General features: G+C 29.3%; 1 protein-coding gene across 2 annotated transcripts in view; it reads left to right on the forward strand.

Annotated features, from left to right (window-relative positions):
• Positions 1 to 4,696: 4,696 nt before the first annotated feature.
• LOC145326009 (uncharacterized) overlaps positions 4,697 to 13,704 on the forward strand; it is a 121,177-nt gene continuing 112,169 nt past the window's right edge. Inside the window, exons 1-2 of one of the 2 annotated variants that reach the window (XM_080169086.1) lie at positions 4,697 to 4,775; positions 6,730 to 6,773. The gene's annotated coding sequence lies outside the window, so the exon portion shown is untranslated. The remainder of the gene's footprint in view (positions 4,776 to 6,729; positions 6,774 to 13,704) is intronic. The other variant, XM_080169087.1, reaches the window with a different exon arrangement.

Below are 13,704 nucleotides of genomic sequence, written 5' to 3' on the forward strand. Positions count from 1 at the left end.
AATTAGATCACATAAAAATTTGTTGTTAAAAAAGTAGATAAATCAACATGTTTAAAATGGACATACGGACATTCTGGTAATGATTATAGAGTTGTTACGCTTTCTAAATCGTACCTAACTACTACAGGAATCATCATGCAAAGTTTGAAATCGATAGGACAATTCTAACATGCCTAAATTAACGAATAAAAGCTATCTATCTCGGACGGACGGACGTACGGACCGACACTAATTATAGAAAAGCTTCGCTTTTAAAAACAAACCTCCTTTATCCCAGTAACTGTTGTAAATCTTTATATTATCATCACACTGCGTTTTTCTGCTTATCTGTAAAACTGTTATCAAATCTTAATTGAGCAAATTGCAACATTTTTGCAGGATTTACACCCAGCCAAAATAAGCTGGGATTTACACAACAATTTTAACAGAAAAAAATATTTTTATTTAGCAAGTAATGGATAATAATACACTATGAAATACAAAATAGGGCTTGACAGCCACCTCGGTCTGCGGCTATGATGCAGCTGCAAATAAGTGTGAAAATAAAAAAAATATATCGTCTTGTATACATGTAGACAGCTGGTGTTTGATTGGTTGGGCTATTGCTCTGAATAGTCTCCTATTTTCGGTGGCAGCTGCATAGTTAAAAACGGCTGCTGTTGTTTTCAGGGTTTGTTGTTATTATAATTTTTTTTGTCTTATTTTAATTCTGTAATATCTAAAGAGAAAATCTCTTGAACACTATTGCCCCTGTTTAAGTTGAAAAATTACAGTGATTAAAAAATTAGTTTGAACTAATATAAATGTTGTTCTTACCACTTAGCAAAGTAAAGAAATACATAAAGATTTCCAAAAAAGTTTTATAAATGTTTACCAACACTTTACAACCTTTTATAGATTGAATCCTTAAAAAACGACATTACAACAACCATTACTTTTTTAATTTTGATGATCTGCAGCTCATTTGTAGTAAAATTGTTTTAATATACTTTTTGACAACTCAGCACTTTAAAATAAGACTTTGTGACAAATTGTAACAGGAATCACAATTTCATAGATTAAATCAATATAATAATGCTAACATTCAAAATCTAAATTAAGTGTCAAAATAGAAAAAGTGAACAAATTCCAAATGAACATGATTTTTTAGGCTTTCTAGACCACTAAAAGAATTTTTAAACAAGGGGTGAAACAATTATGAAATACCAAGGCAGTGGACATTGGACAGTATATTACACTGGTACCCAAAGTCTTATAAAACTTTTTGGTTAACTTTATTGAATTTTCATTGGGTCGTTCCAAACTAATATTGTCCATTCTTATCAACCAATAATCTTAAACCACAGACAGGGTAATTTTGTTTATCATCATTTACACCAATACATCCATTGTCTTTTTCCTTATGATCCCTGAAAATACCCAGATTGAGTAACACAGCTATTTTTAATGACCATATGAGTATATTTGTTTCAAAATAAATATTTTTTTTTGTAAAAATTGATAAAAACTTGTTGTTTTGTGTGGATGTCAAGGAAAATGAGTGAATATAAAAACTTTGTCCTGTAATCTCTGTCATCCTGTAAATTTGTCAAATAAAAATATGTTGTCACAAAACTGAAAATGAAAATGTCCTGGAAACAGCAAGATTTTGGCTTTCTATTATGCTACACAAAAGTGGGGGATGGATATTGACTCTGAATTTAATTTCTGTTTTAATAAGAAAACAAAATTGTGAGTGTAAATTTTTCTTTGGGTCATACTATAATTTTTAAGAAACCTACACCTTCTCTCAAAATGGTAATAAATATTAAAAAAAAATAAGTTGTAAGGAGAGCCAAATCGATTCAGAGGATACTGAAATCTTAAAATTAATTACTAGCAAACCCTAAACTCGACTGCCACAACGTTGAGCATTTTATTAATTCTGTGTGTTTTAAGATTATAAAAAATCAAAAAGATACATAGGTATTGTTGTTTTTATTTTCTTTATTATTTTGTTATTTTATATTCTTGCCAATAAAAGAATTTATACCTTGAAGTTTTTAGTAGCAAAGCAACAAAATGCAAAGCATTTAAATATTTTCAAACAAAATAAAAAAAGTTTTCGCTAATTTGCTAAATAGCTTAAGCTAGCGGATTAAGAAAAGTACGTATGGAATTTTACAAAGATTATATTGTCAATATTTAGATACACTTTGAAATAAACAAAACATTTGATATAAATAAAATGTTTTTGTTATTGGCAACTATTATAGACATAGAATTATGACTATTCTTATATAAAAGTAACAGGGTGACGGGAGTTTGTCTGTACCTAAGGATCTTGTTAAGCGCTGAACTTATTTGATTCTCCACTTCAGTGTAGCTTATCTTAGGTCCAGAGAAGGTATATTATAATTTGAGGGTAAGGGTAACCCCGCCCTTCCAATAGAAATCGCCCCTAGAAAAAATGCCCTTTTTTACTTAATTGGAAATGGGAGGGTCGTCTTTCCACCTCCCTTTCAAGTGCCTCTAGATGCCTGTTGGGGGCTTAGGCGATATGATATATATGTAACTGAAGATTGCCTTAATGCATGAAATATGATGTTATACAGATAATCTTTTTGTATTCATTATATGTGGACTATATCAACCTAAGCAATACCTAAACAATTTTTACAGTTTAGGAGTTAAGAAATGTACCTTTTTTTATCTTAGTTTTAATTTACCCCTAAAATTTAAAACTGGGAAAATTAAATTTCATTTCATAGTGGCCTTCCTGTTTTTTCTTGGCGTGAAAAGATTTTTTATCAGTTTGATAACATTTTAATTTAAGTGCTCCGCGTCTGTGAAAACAATTTAAATACCTAAAATCCGGAGAAAAGCGCTAAAGCGAATAACAATAAAATTTTATATCTTTCTTTCTATCGCAAAGTAAGTACCTCGAATTAAATTTTTTTTGACAGTGTTGAGCGGGGCTCGGCACCCGCACATACGTCACGTTTAAGCTGAAAAATTATACCTTTTTTTGATTAACTAAATATCTAAACCTTATATATAATAGCAACCTGCATTTTTCTTTAATTTGCTGTTTAATCGCAGCTTACACGCGGCTATTGGACCCTGCTTTTAAGATGTCAAAATATTTGAAGGAATTGCATAATTTGAAAATTTATTTACTAAATATTTTACACCAAGTAAAAAAAAATCTGCAGTTAGATACTTTCAATTACAATGGATTGTATTGGCCGCGGATACATAGGTACACACAGCTTTTATTAAATTGTAGATACATAGGGTCCGAAAGCCTTGGTGAATTAAAACGGATTACGCCTATGAATTTTAGAAATAATTAGAACAATTTCTATAAAACAATAATGTATAAACATATTAGCGGTTACATACCAAGCATTTAGCGGTTCTTTATTTGAAATTTAAAGAAAAATTGAAAAATAGCCTAATTTCAAAAACTTAAATAGCCGAAAAAATCCCACCATATAAAACTTTGCTTAAATGGAGAAATAAATCGGTTCAGTAGAAATCGAAAACCCTAAGCTACAGACAAAAAAAACTTGCTACTTTATATAATAGGATGAAAGGGTTCAAAACTGATTTAATTCCGCTAAATAATAAAAGATTCTAGAACGTGAAAAAAGCGTATATATGCTTGTTTAATGTAAATAGTGAATGTGCATGGATTCAGTGGTAGTTCAATCTAAAAATTTCCTATTATACACAGTATCAAGGTTTTTTACTTGTTCATTAAAATAGGAGGATTTCCATCAAATACAAAAAAAATTCATTCCTAATTGATCGAAAGCCTGGTATAGTAATTTATTTTAAGAAGTTGGCTGTGGAAATATAATTTATTTGTTAACCTATTCCTGTATTACTGCTTTACAAATGAATATATAAAAAGTGAAATGTTTTTAGATTGAAATGATAGACAGATGAAAATAAACATTCTGTTTCATTTCAGATCATTTTGGATTTGTGACAAGTTCGTCTGTTTGTCTGACTGACAGATTCGTCTGACGAATAAAATGCCTGTTTTGCTGACGATTTGTTGATTTAATGTGTCAATTCCGAGCTATAGAGAGTTGCTAGAGACATTTCTCTATCTCAATTCTTATCAATCAGGAATATATTAAATATGGATAGATTTAATTCTAAATTTAAAGCAAAACATGTTAATAATCTTACATGAAATTACTAGGATACCTGTGTGTGTGTGTTAAGGTTAAGATCTCGCTAACCGCGGAACAAAGTGGTTCTCCTTTAAAATGAGCATTTTATTAAATCCAGTGAAGTTTAAATCTATTTTAAGGGAGCGCACCTCCACCCTCCCAAGATAAATTGCCCCTAAACAATTTTTCCTATACTTTTAAAAAAAAGATTTAAAGGATGCTGTGAGTATTGGTGCAAAAAATATGACGTAACAAAAAAAATTAGCCAATGAGAGGCCACTATAAATTTTACCATTGATCAATAACGGCCTCTCATTGGCTAATTTTTTTTGTTACGTCATATTTTTTGCACCAATACTCACAGCATCATTTAAAGGAAAAGAGGAGGGTCCCTCAAGTTCCTAAAATGCGTTACTATCAGACAGACAGAAGCAAAGAGAAATTTATAGAGGAGCTTCGCTATCGTTTAATAACAATGGTTGTTTTATTTATACCAGTATCTTTGTTTAAAAATTGTTTTATCCATATTTAATATATTTATATCAGGCCATCAATTTGAAACTCTAGATAAATCTAAAACAAGCTTCATAAAATACTAAAGAAGGTTAGGTAAGAATTTATATTTTTCGTAGCGTAACTACTCTACAACTTTTAGCTTTTTTTTGTCCGTTTATACATACAAAGAAGTAACAATCATAATTTTTTTAGGGTCCTAAATTAAACACGGTTGGACCCTCAGATGTCAAAACTTTATTTTAGTGTTTGGCCAAAATGACTTTGCAATTGTATCTGTAAGTACGTCTAATAACACCCTTTGCTATTTTTAAAATCCTAGAAAATTTTTTTTGCAAGAAAATTGCATAAATTCGCAACCTTTTTTAGAACCACTACATAACTCGAGTTTTAAAACTTTTTATATAAAATCCTTTTTACAAAAAATATCAATAATTACTTAAAATTAAACCTGAAAGAAAAAAAATCTCATTACACGTGTTAATTTGCATGTTTTAGGTCTTTTTTTGAGGAAAGTATAACTTCCACATTTTTGACAATAATTATATTTTTTTAACATTTCAAAGTAAAATATAATAAAACTTAAACGATTTTTCTTGAATTATCAGTTGAAAATTTCATCAAACATGCAATTTAAGTGATGAAAATTTAATAAAATCATTTTTTGAATGTTTAGAATTACCAATTTTCTACATTTAAAACAAAATGTTAACAAAATTTAAAAACATTTTAACATATAACTTCAAAAATCAATAACATTTTATAAAAAGATGTTTCAAAAAATAAATCATTAAAAGGTATTAAAATGCATTTGAAATTACTTAAAATTAAAACGAGAACATCTTTTTACACTGTATTCTGTGTGATAGAGTTTAAATGACATGATTATTGAATGAAATATTTCCTAAACTCATTAAGCCTTTTTGTGACTATATTAAAAATAATTTATTTTGTTTTGTATTGTTTTTTTATTCAAATATTTGACAAAATTTTCCCTACGTCAATAAAATAAAGTCAGTTTTTTACTGTTTCCAGGTTTTTCTTTATAATTATAACAATTAAATATAATATAAATCTTCATTATCTTTTATTTGAATTATCATACACATTAAAATGTAAAGTATAAGCTAGAATAGCACTTTTTTCAACGAATATTTTAATGACATTATATCAAAATAATTCCTCTTAAATATCACACAACATATGATTGGGAAGTATAGCCATTTCTTGGAGGTATAATATTTACAAAAATACCATTAATTCTGTTTTTATCAGAAGTTAAAAAAATTGAACAATTCTAAAACAATGGTTGGCTGTCTAGATATTGAGTACACTAAGACTACGGCTCTGTTCTATTGAAATAACGTTGCAAAAAGAGGGGTTCTGAAAGTAATCTACCTAATTATTTTTAAAGAACCAACAAGTACTGTCAGTATCTTTTTTCTTGTAATCTAGCAGACAATCAAATCATAACACAATTTTCATGATAAAATATTCAGGTTTCTACTTCACATTTTAAAAAATATACTGATCAATAAAATGTTCAAAATTTTACTTTGTACTAATTGAAAAAATATGTTGTAATTCTTATTTTAAAGTTACATTTTTATCCCTGACAAAATCATAGACGACTTTTAAAGGCATCTTATCTAAACTTTTTGAAGAAAAACTTAAAAACGTTAATTAAGTATTAAAACTATTTTCTTCGATTTTTCTGAAGTTATTATCGCATTCTATGGGTTTTTTATTATCATTTACTTATATCGAAAGTGCCAAACATTGTACCCTAACTTATTCATTTAATAAAAAACCAAGCGTGTAAAGTTAGACTGAAATACAAGTTTATTTTGAGTAGCGGTTAAAAAAGGTAAAAATCTAAATGTTTGGACACAACTTTAGTTCGCTAAAACTATACTCCTATTATATTAAAATTTCGCTATAGGGCATGATACAAAGCTTACCTGTAAATTAAAGAATAGTTGTATTTTTATACAAATAAACAGATATTAAGTAATTGAATATATGAATAATACATGTTTTCAAATTTCAGATCCTTGTTCTACCCTTGACACTATTGAGTATATGATGAGACAGGTAAATAAACTATTTTCCAGTATGGCTTCGAATCCGATTAATATCCGCTGGATTAGAACCGGTTCTCAGCCTTACAGAAATGTCGTGTGTTAGCATCGTATTAAAGACATTTTCCACCAATATCAAAATCTCAACTTTTTGAAAGATTTTAGAAGGATTTAATCAATATAAATTTTGAAAAATCCAGCATGAAAAAATGCTCAAAAAAGTCATATAAGTTTTTTGTTTTGCTGTTTTCTTTTAATATTTAATTATACATAATCTTAGTCTCATAACGTATGATAGGCGTTCTACCTAAATCATACAGCGCAGTTGAATCAATTTATGCTAGATACTGTATAGGTTATTGGTATATCATTATTTAAAAAAATTGATTTATGTTAGTTTGATATTAGTAAAGCGTTTGATGTATAAAAGAAAAGAAAAAAATGGTAATATTGAAACTCTTTTTATTCACGACAGAAAGATAGATTGATAAAGAGTAAACACAGAAAAGTTAGAAATAGAATTGATAGCCCTTAAAATATGAATATTGTTCAACTTGTACAATAAATGCGAATGTAATCATAATCAAATTTCCCTATAACGGAAGCTTAAAGACTAAATAAAAACTCTTAAAACTAATTTAATCAAATGCAATTCGTGACTTTAGTAAAATCTCGTCTCGTAATTGGCTTTAATTAAGTAAAGAAACTATGGTAATCAAAATTTAAAAAGTTCAAATATATTATAATAATTATTGAAATCTTTGAAATATTTCCCTTCAACCAGACATATCATTATAGTCTTTAAAGGTCTGGATTATATAAACAAAAACATCTACCTAAATATTTATCTATAACTCATAGTCTTTGCCGAGAAAGCTAAGAAAAAGAAAGATTTAAGTAGAGAATGGTCTATTCTTTGTAAAGTGTTTTCCATTGATGTGTGTATTTTATATTTTATAAATAGCGACAGCTAAAAAGAAAAATAGTATAAGTCTCGCATGGTTTTGGTAGGGGCTCGGCAGTCGCGCTTAACTACTAAAAATGGATTGCCAGGAAAGAAGAAGGAAAGAATAAGAGCTTAGGTTTAAAGTTGTCAAAGGTCATTTTTTTAGCGGCTAATTGGCAGCAAAGAGGCGGCTGCCGAGCCCTGATATATTGGGTAAAGATTTGTGAGTTTTTCTGAGTATATAATATATTTATATCAATACTTCGGGATAAAATATAAGATTAGTCTATATGCTAAAATAGATTATTTTAAGTTTTTGTTTTGTAAGATCTCATAAACTATTGTAAAATGATTACAACATGCCTTAAAGAGGAGCTTAATAAATTAGACAGTCAAATAAACGAACGTTAGCAATTAAAAAATCGTCTAAATAAGATAAAAATCTTAACCCTTTATGACAATGATTATATATTATACCTAATTGCTACAAGAATCGTCGTGTGAGGCTTGAAATCGAGTCTACGGGAAAGATAATTGTGACTTATGAACGTACATACACACCCTTAGTGAAAAAAGCTTCGATTGTAAAAGTATTCTTTTTTTTTTAATTTTAAGAAAATTTAATTTCTGTATAAAACTTGTTGTTTACCCCCTGAAGAACATCCTAGTGCATAACAAAACGAATTCAATTCAAAGTTTTCAAAATAAATTTGTTCTTTATTTATGCATATAAAAGGACAGTAACCTAGTTAAAATTATCTTTACAATTGAAGTATTTTTTAAAATTATCATATAGAGTCTACTTTTGGTCAGTGATAAGACAATGGGGTATTAATTAAAATTTTGAGTTCTATCCAAAGAGTCATAAAAATAGAATTTTTGAGAAAAAAAATTACAACAATTTTAAATAAATACTTTTAAGAAAAATAGATATAAGAGTTTCCCTTTAAGTTTAATGTATGTATGTGTACTGTATTCGTTTTAGCAACAAATTGTATTTTGAAAAACATAGAGCAATGCACTGACAAATCATGGATAGAGGCAAAGTAGTAGGAAAAACAGAATATTTAATTGATTTGAGAGTTAGATAGATAAAGGGAGAGAAAGAGTGATAAAGAGAGAGAACGAGGAAGAAAAAGAAAGAAAAAGAAAGAAAGAAGAATAGAGAAAACTTTGATTATTCTTGTTCATATAAATATCCATTTATTCCCAAAGTATGAATTTTATTCTTTACTATTATAATTTCACAAATAATATTAAAGGAAAGAATAATTTATTATACATTTCCCCATCCTTAAATCTCTGACATTGTATACTACAATCAGTCCTTGAAATAAAAACTAAACTTTTAGTAGAAATGCAATTATTTCTCTTAAAATTGTTTAAGAAATGTTGCTGGAACTAGCATTTTTTATGGATTTGAAAAATTTATAAATTGAGAATGAAAAAGATAATGGTTCCGAGCCAAGCAAAATATAAAGATACTTGATGCAAAATTTGAAATTGGCAATTTTTAATGCTTTAAAAATCTTTGAATTTTGCTTGATATAAATGACTTTACTTTTAATCAACTTATATTTTCTTCCAAAAATAGCATTTTTCTAGGCAAATCGTGTTCTATTCATCTTTGTTTTCTTAACTATTTCTGTAACGATGTAACCTGGGTTGGGCCGGATACTTTTTTTGGCCAGATACCGGATACCCGGTAACCGGCCGGATATCCGGCTATCGCCGGATATCCGGCAAATATACGGTTATCCGGCTTCAATAATAAGAAAATTATAGCCATTTAAAATTTTAAAAAGCAGAGATTTTTGGTGTAAAGTATAAAAAATTATAGAGCCGGATATCCGGCCGGATAGTTTCAATATCCGGTATCCGGCCGGATATTGAAAATGGCCGGATATCCGGCCTAACCCTAGATGTAACATGGTTTTAGTTGTGAATGTAAGCTTTTGCTTTCGTAGATTTTTAACTAGAAGTTTCAGAAGCACCATTTCAAACTATGTAAGATGTATATCTGTTAACACGGCAATAAAAGTAATAAAATGCAGTTTACAACAATTTGTTGAAAAACCAAGAATGTTAACATTATGAGAGCGAAGCTTAACAAATCAAACATTAGAAGAAAAATATGATAACAATACCAGAGGATATTAAAATTGAGACATCTTAAAGAGGCATCAAAAAAATGACGTCATATAATAAAGTTGACCAATGAGAGGCCAATATACTGTAATTGACCAATGGTAAAATTCATACTTTTCTCTCATTGGTCATTTTATCGTATTACGTCATTTTTTTGGTGCCACTTTACGCTGTCTCATTAAAATTGAAGTAAAAGGATAGGATTTAGAAATCTATATATTTTTGCCAATAATTCAAGAACCTTAAAAAATATGTGACATTTTTGTTCTAAAATATTGATTCTATAAATCCTAATTAAGTAAGAGCTGCTGTTAAGCTTTCTTAATTATACCTGATTGTTACAGGAATAAGCATACTTGGCTAAAATAAATAGGACAATTCCAAATTGTATATGTGCGGATGGACAGCCACAAAATAAATGTAGAAAAGCTTCCCGTTTAAAAATTTGTAAATAAAAAGTAGGTTAACAATTTAAGCTATCTTAATCTTATATTTGTTAACTACCTTTTGTTTTTTGTGTGTGTGCAGCTACTCATTGACTTTACGGCACTTTTGTAAACTAAACAAGAATATATCAGTTAATAATCATATTTCCCTACAACTTTAGAAAGGACAGACCGTAGACAGATGGATACAAAATACATTTTTATGTTTAAGAGAAACACGTAGCGCATATGTTCGTTTTTGGGAAGTTGATAAGTTAGTATCTCGGTCCGACACTGCGTCTTTACTAAAGGCGTTCAAAATAGTTCCTACTGCTGCTAAGTCAGTTGCGCGGTATCAAGAGTTAGAGTAGGGAGAAAGCTTTTGCCAAAAAAAGCACAGTAAGGACTTCCAGGCAATGGTCGTGCAATCAATGGGTTGGTTGTCTAAAGGGCTTTTGACCATATAGCCATACATATTGTTAATGAAGCTTTGGTACACTAAAATATGATCTCACGGTGTAACCATCTTTAAAGGCTATCCGAGGCTAAACTTATACCTAACCTTATTATTGGAGTGTTTTTGACATGAATACCTTCATAATCCAAAAATCCTTTTTTCTTTTATTTCTTGTTTGCTTGTATTTTCTCATTAAGTGTTGTATGTGAATCACAGATTAATGTTTATACATTTATAGACAGGTATTATCTGTCTACTTTTCATTACATATAAAAATATGAGGGATTGTTTTAAAATTATGATTTTATGAATTATTATACTCTGTTATCCTTGTTTTTATATTGACTATATTATATTTTTACATGCAATTGAAAGAAACATTTTTACTGCTGTTTACAATATTAGGATTTAAAAATCAACCATCAATATTAAGATTTAAATCAACCATCTAACGTCATTCTTATAATGAAATTATGGATATAGTCTTTTGTTAATAGAATAAAAGGGCAAAAGTTTTAAGCTTATTAAGTGTTTTTTTAAGATCTTACTAGACACACATCCAGCTACTTGAGTTTATGAGATAGGGTATAATATTAATCTATGAATGTATGATCTCAGTTGGCCAGGGTTACAGGGATAGTACAATGGTTGATACATTAATCACACTATCCCCACCTCCTTAATTCTTACTGAAATTTAATAGCTGTTAAATATCGGTGGAGAACAAGGGCTGTACTTTAAGATGTTCGCCATTGTCCCCTCCCTCCCTGAAGAAGGCGGATTGCATAATCATGTTTAACCTGGGAAGACGGGATAATTATTCAAAAGAATAAATGTTAGAACAGCACAGACATATAACTGTAAATAGAGTAGCTCCCCTTCTTGCTTTAGGGTGTTTTGATCCAACTAAAAGGATAATATCTCCAATAGAATTCTTAATTTATATTTTTAAAAAATTATAAAATTGCCTTAATTTTGATTATTGGAGGTTTCTTTTAGAGCCTATTTCTCTAAAATATTTAATATACCACTCCTAAATATAGCTTAAAACCTGATATGGACAAATATTATGCTTCTTACAATTATAATCGCAACAGACCAGTCTTTAAATATCAAATATTTTAATAAAATCATTCTTAAACCTTTTCATTAATCATTAGATTTTCCTTATACTTCTCCCATACCCAAAAAACCCACACATACACACACACATACACACAGAATCGTTGAGACACAAAAAAATGTTTTGGTTTCTATGGTGGAATAAGCAAACAATAAGAATACAGGATGGCTTTAAAACTTGGCCCAAATTATTAAAAAAATTAAAACTATAATGTAAAAAAAGTGTTTTATGTTTTTATTTTAAACCAATCATCTTACATTCTTATCCCTAAATCAATTTCAAGATAACGCAGGCTAATTTTTCTTTTTAAAAAAATCTTCTAGATGCTTATTATCTCAAAATATGGTCCTAATTGTTTGTACTTTTCAGAGAAGCTTTTTAAAAGGCACGATTTTAGGCCATTTTTCTGACCTCTTTCGCCTTGAGTCTAGGAGCGAAGCATACCAATAAGAATTTTAAAAAATAATTCTGTCCTCCAAATTTAGAAAATTGGAATTTTACATTTTATAGCTTTTAAAAATTTGAATAAAAGGAATATATTATTTGATCAAGTTTCACCCTGTAAGTGTGTATGTAAATACTTATTATATACTTATGCAAATATACCTAAGCATCCCCGAGGGGCCGGGAAAACACACACACACACCCCCAAACACACACACACACAGTTAATGGGATTAACAAGCCTTTGAAAAAATATGTCAAGTGGGGTAAAAGGCGTCAAGAGGGAAAAAGTACTTCCGGCATCTTACAGAAATGATGAATTATTTTTGTAACAAAAAATATGAGTTCTATTTCAGGGATATAAATGGATAAGACAATGGCCGATAAATTAAGTAAGATCCCGTAATTTTGAAACCTATAATTATAACAAAAGTTATATATCAATTATATACAAAGAAGGAAGACAGTGGGCTGATTATTACAAGAGTCCCCAAAGTTGTATAATAAAGTTTTCTCATTCGTTGGCTTAACAATTTTGGGACTCTTTAGATGCCTAATTTATATCATATTTTTATTTATCACATTATTCAACCATTTTCAAAGTTACGTTTCCATATAGTAAATATACGTACAGTACAGACTAACTGACAAAAAGCCAGACATGCAATAACGTTACAGACAAATAATCTTACAGACGTATAGTCGAGCATTCTTAGACGGACAGACGGAAAGGCAAAGTGACAAACATACATACAAACAGACTTACACGTATAAACAGATAGACAAACATACAGACATACAGAAATGCAATCACACACTTCTAGACGGACAGACGGCCCACAGGCATACTATCACATGCTACAGACGGATAGTTAGACAGAACATATAATTGAGTTTACACTTGTACTAATATGCTTTATGTTAGCATATAATATAAAGAAACAAATATAATAAATCCATTTATGCTATAATACTACTTAATTTGTTTATTACACATTTACAATAACAAGAACATATTTTATCAAATAAACTGAGACTTTGAATAACTGGTTTTCTCGTATTCATTCGAATCCGGTGGATAGGAACCGGTTCTCATCCATACGAAAAAACTATGTCTAGCATCGTATTATATCCAACTTTCTACGAAAATAAAAATGTACAATTATAAGATTAAAACAAGTTTTTTTAGCCGGTGCCTTCGGCACCTCAGGGCTAAAAAACTGGTTTTAATCTTAAAATTGTACATTCTATATCCGCGGAAAGCTGTTTATAGTACGATGCGAGAAATAACTATTACTCCATCATAGTGTATTGCATATTTCATAAAACTGTAGTAAAACAAGTAGCATAACCACTCGATGTTGGGTAGGGGATAGGTTCGAATCTCGGCCCAACACTGCG

This window comes from Acartia tonsa, chromosome 8 (genome assembly GCF_053477335.1).
Source record: "Acartia tonsa isolate MP-2025a chromosome 8, ASM5347733v1, whole genome shotgun sequence".
Taxonomy (NCBI): Eukaryota; Metazoa; Arthropoda; class Copepoda; order Calanoida; family Acartiidae; genus Acartia; species Acartia tonsa.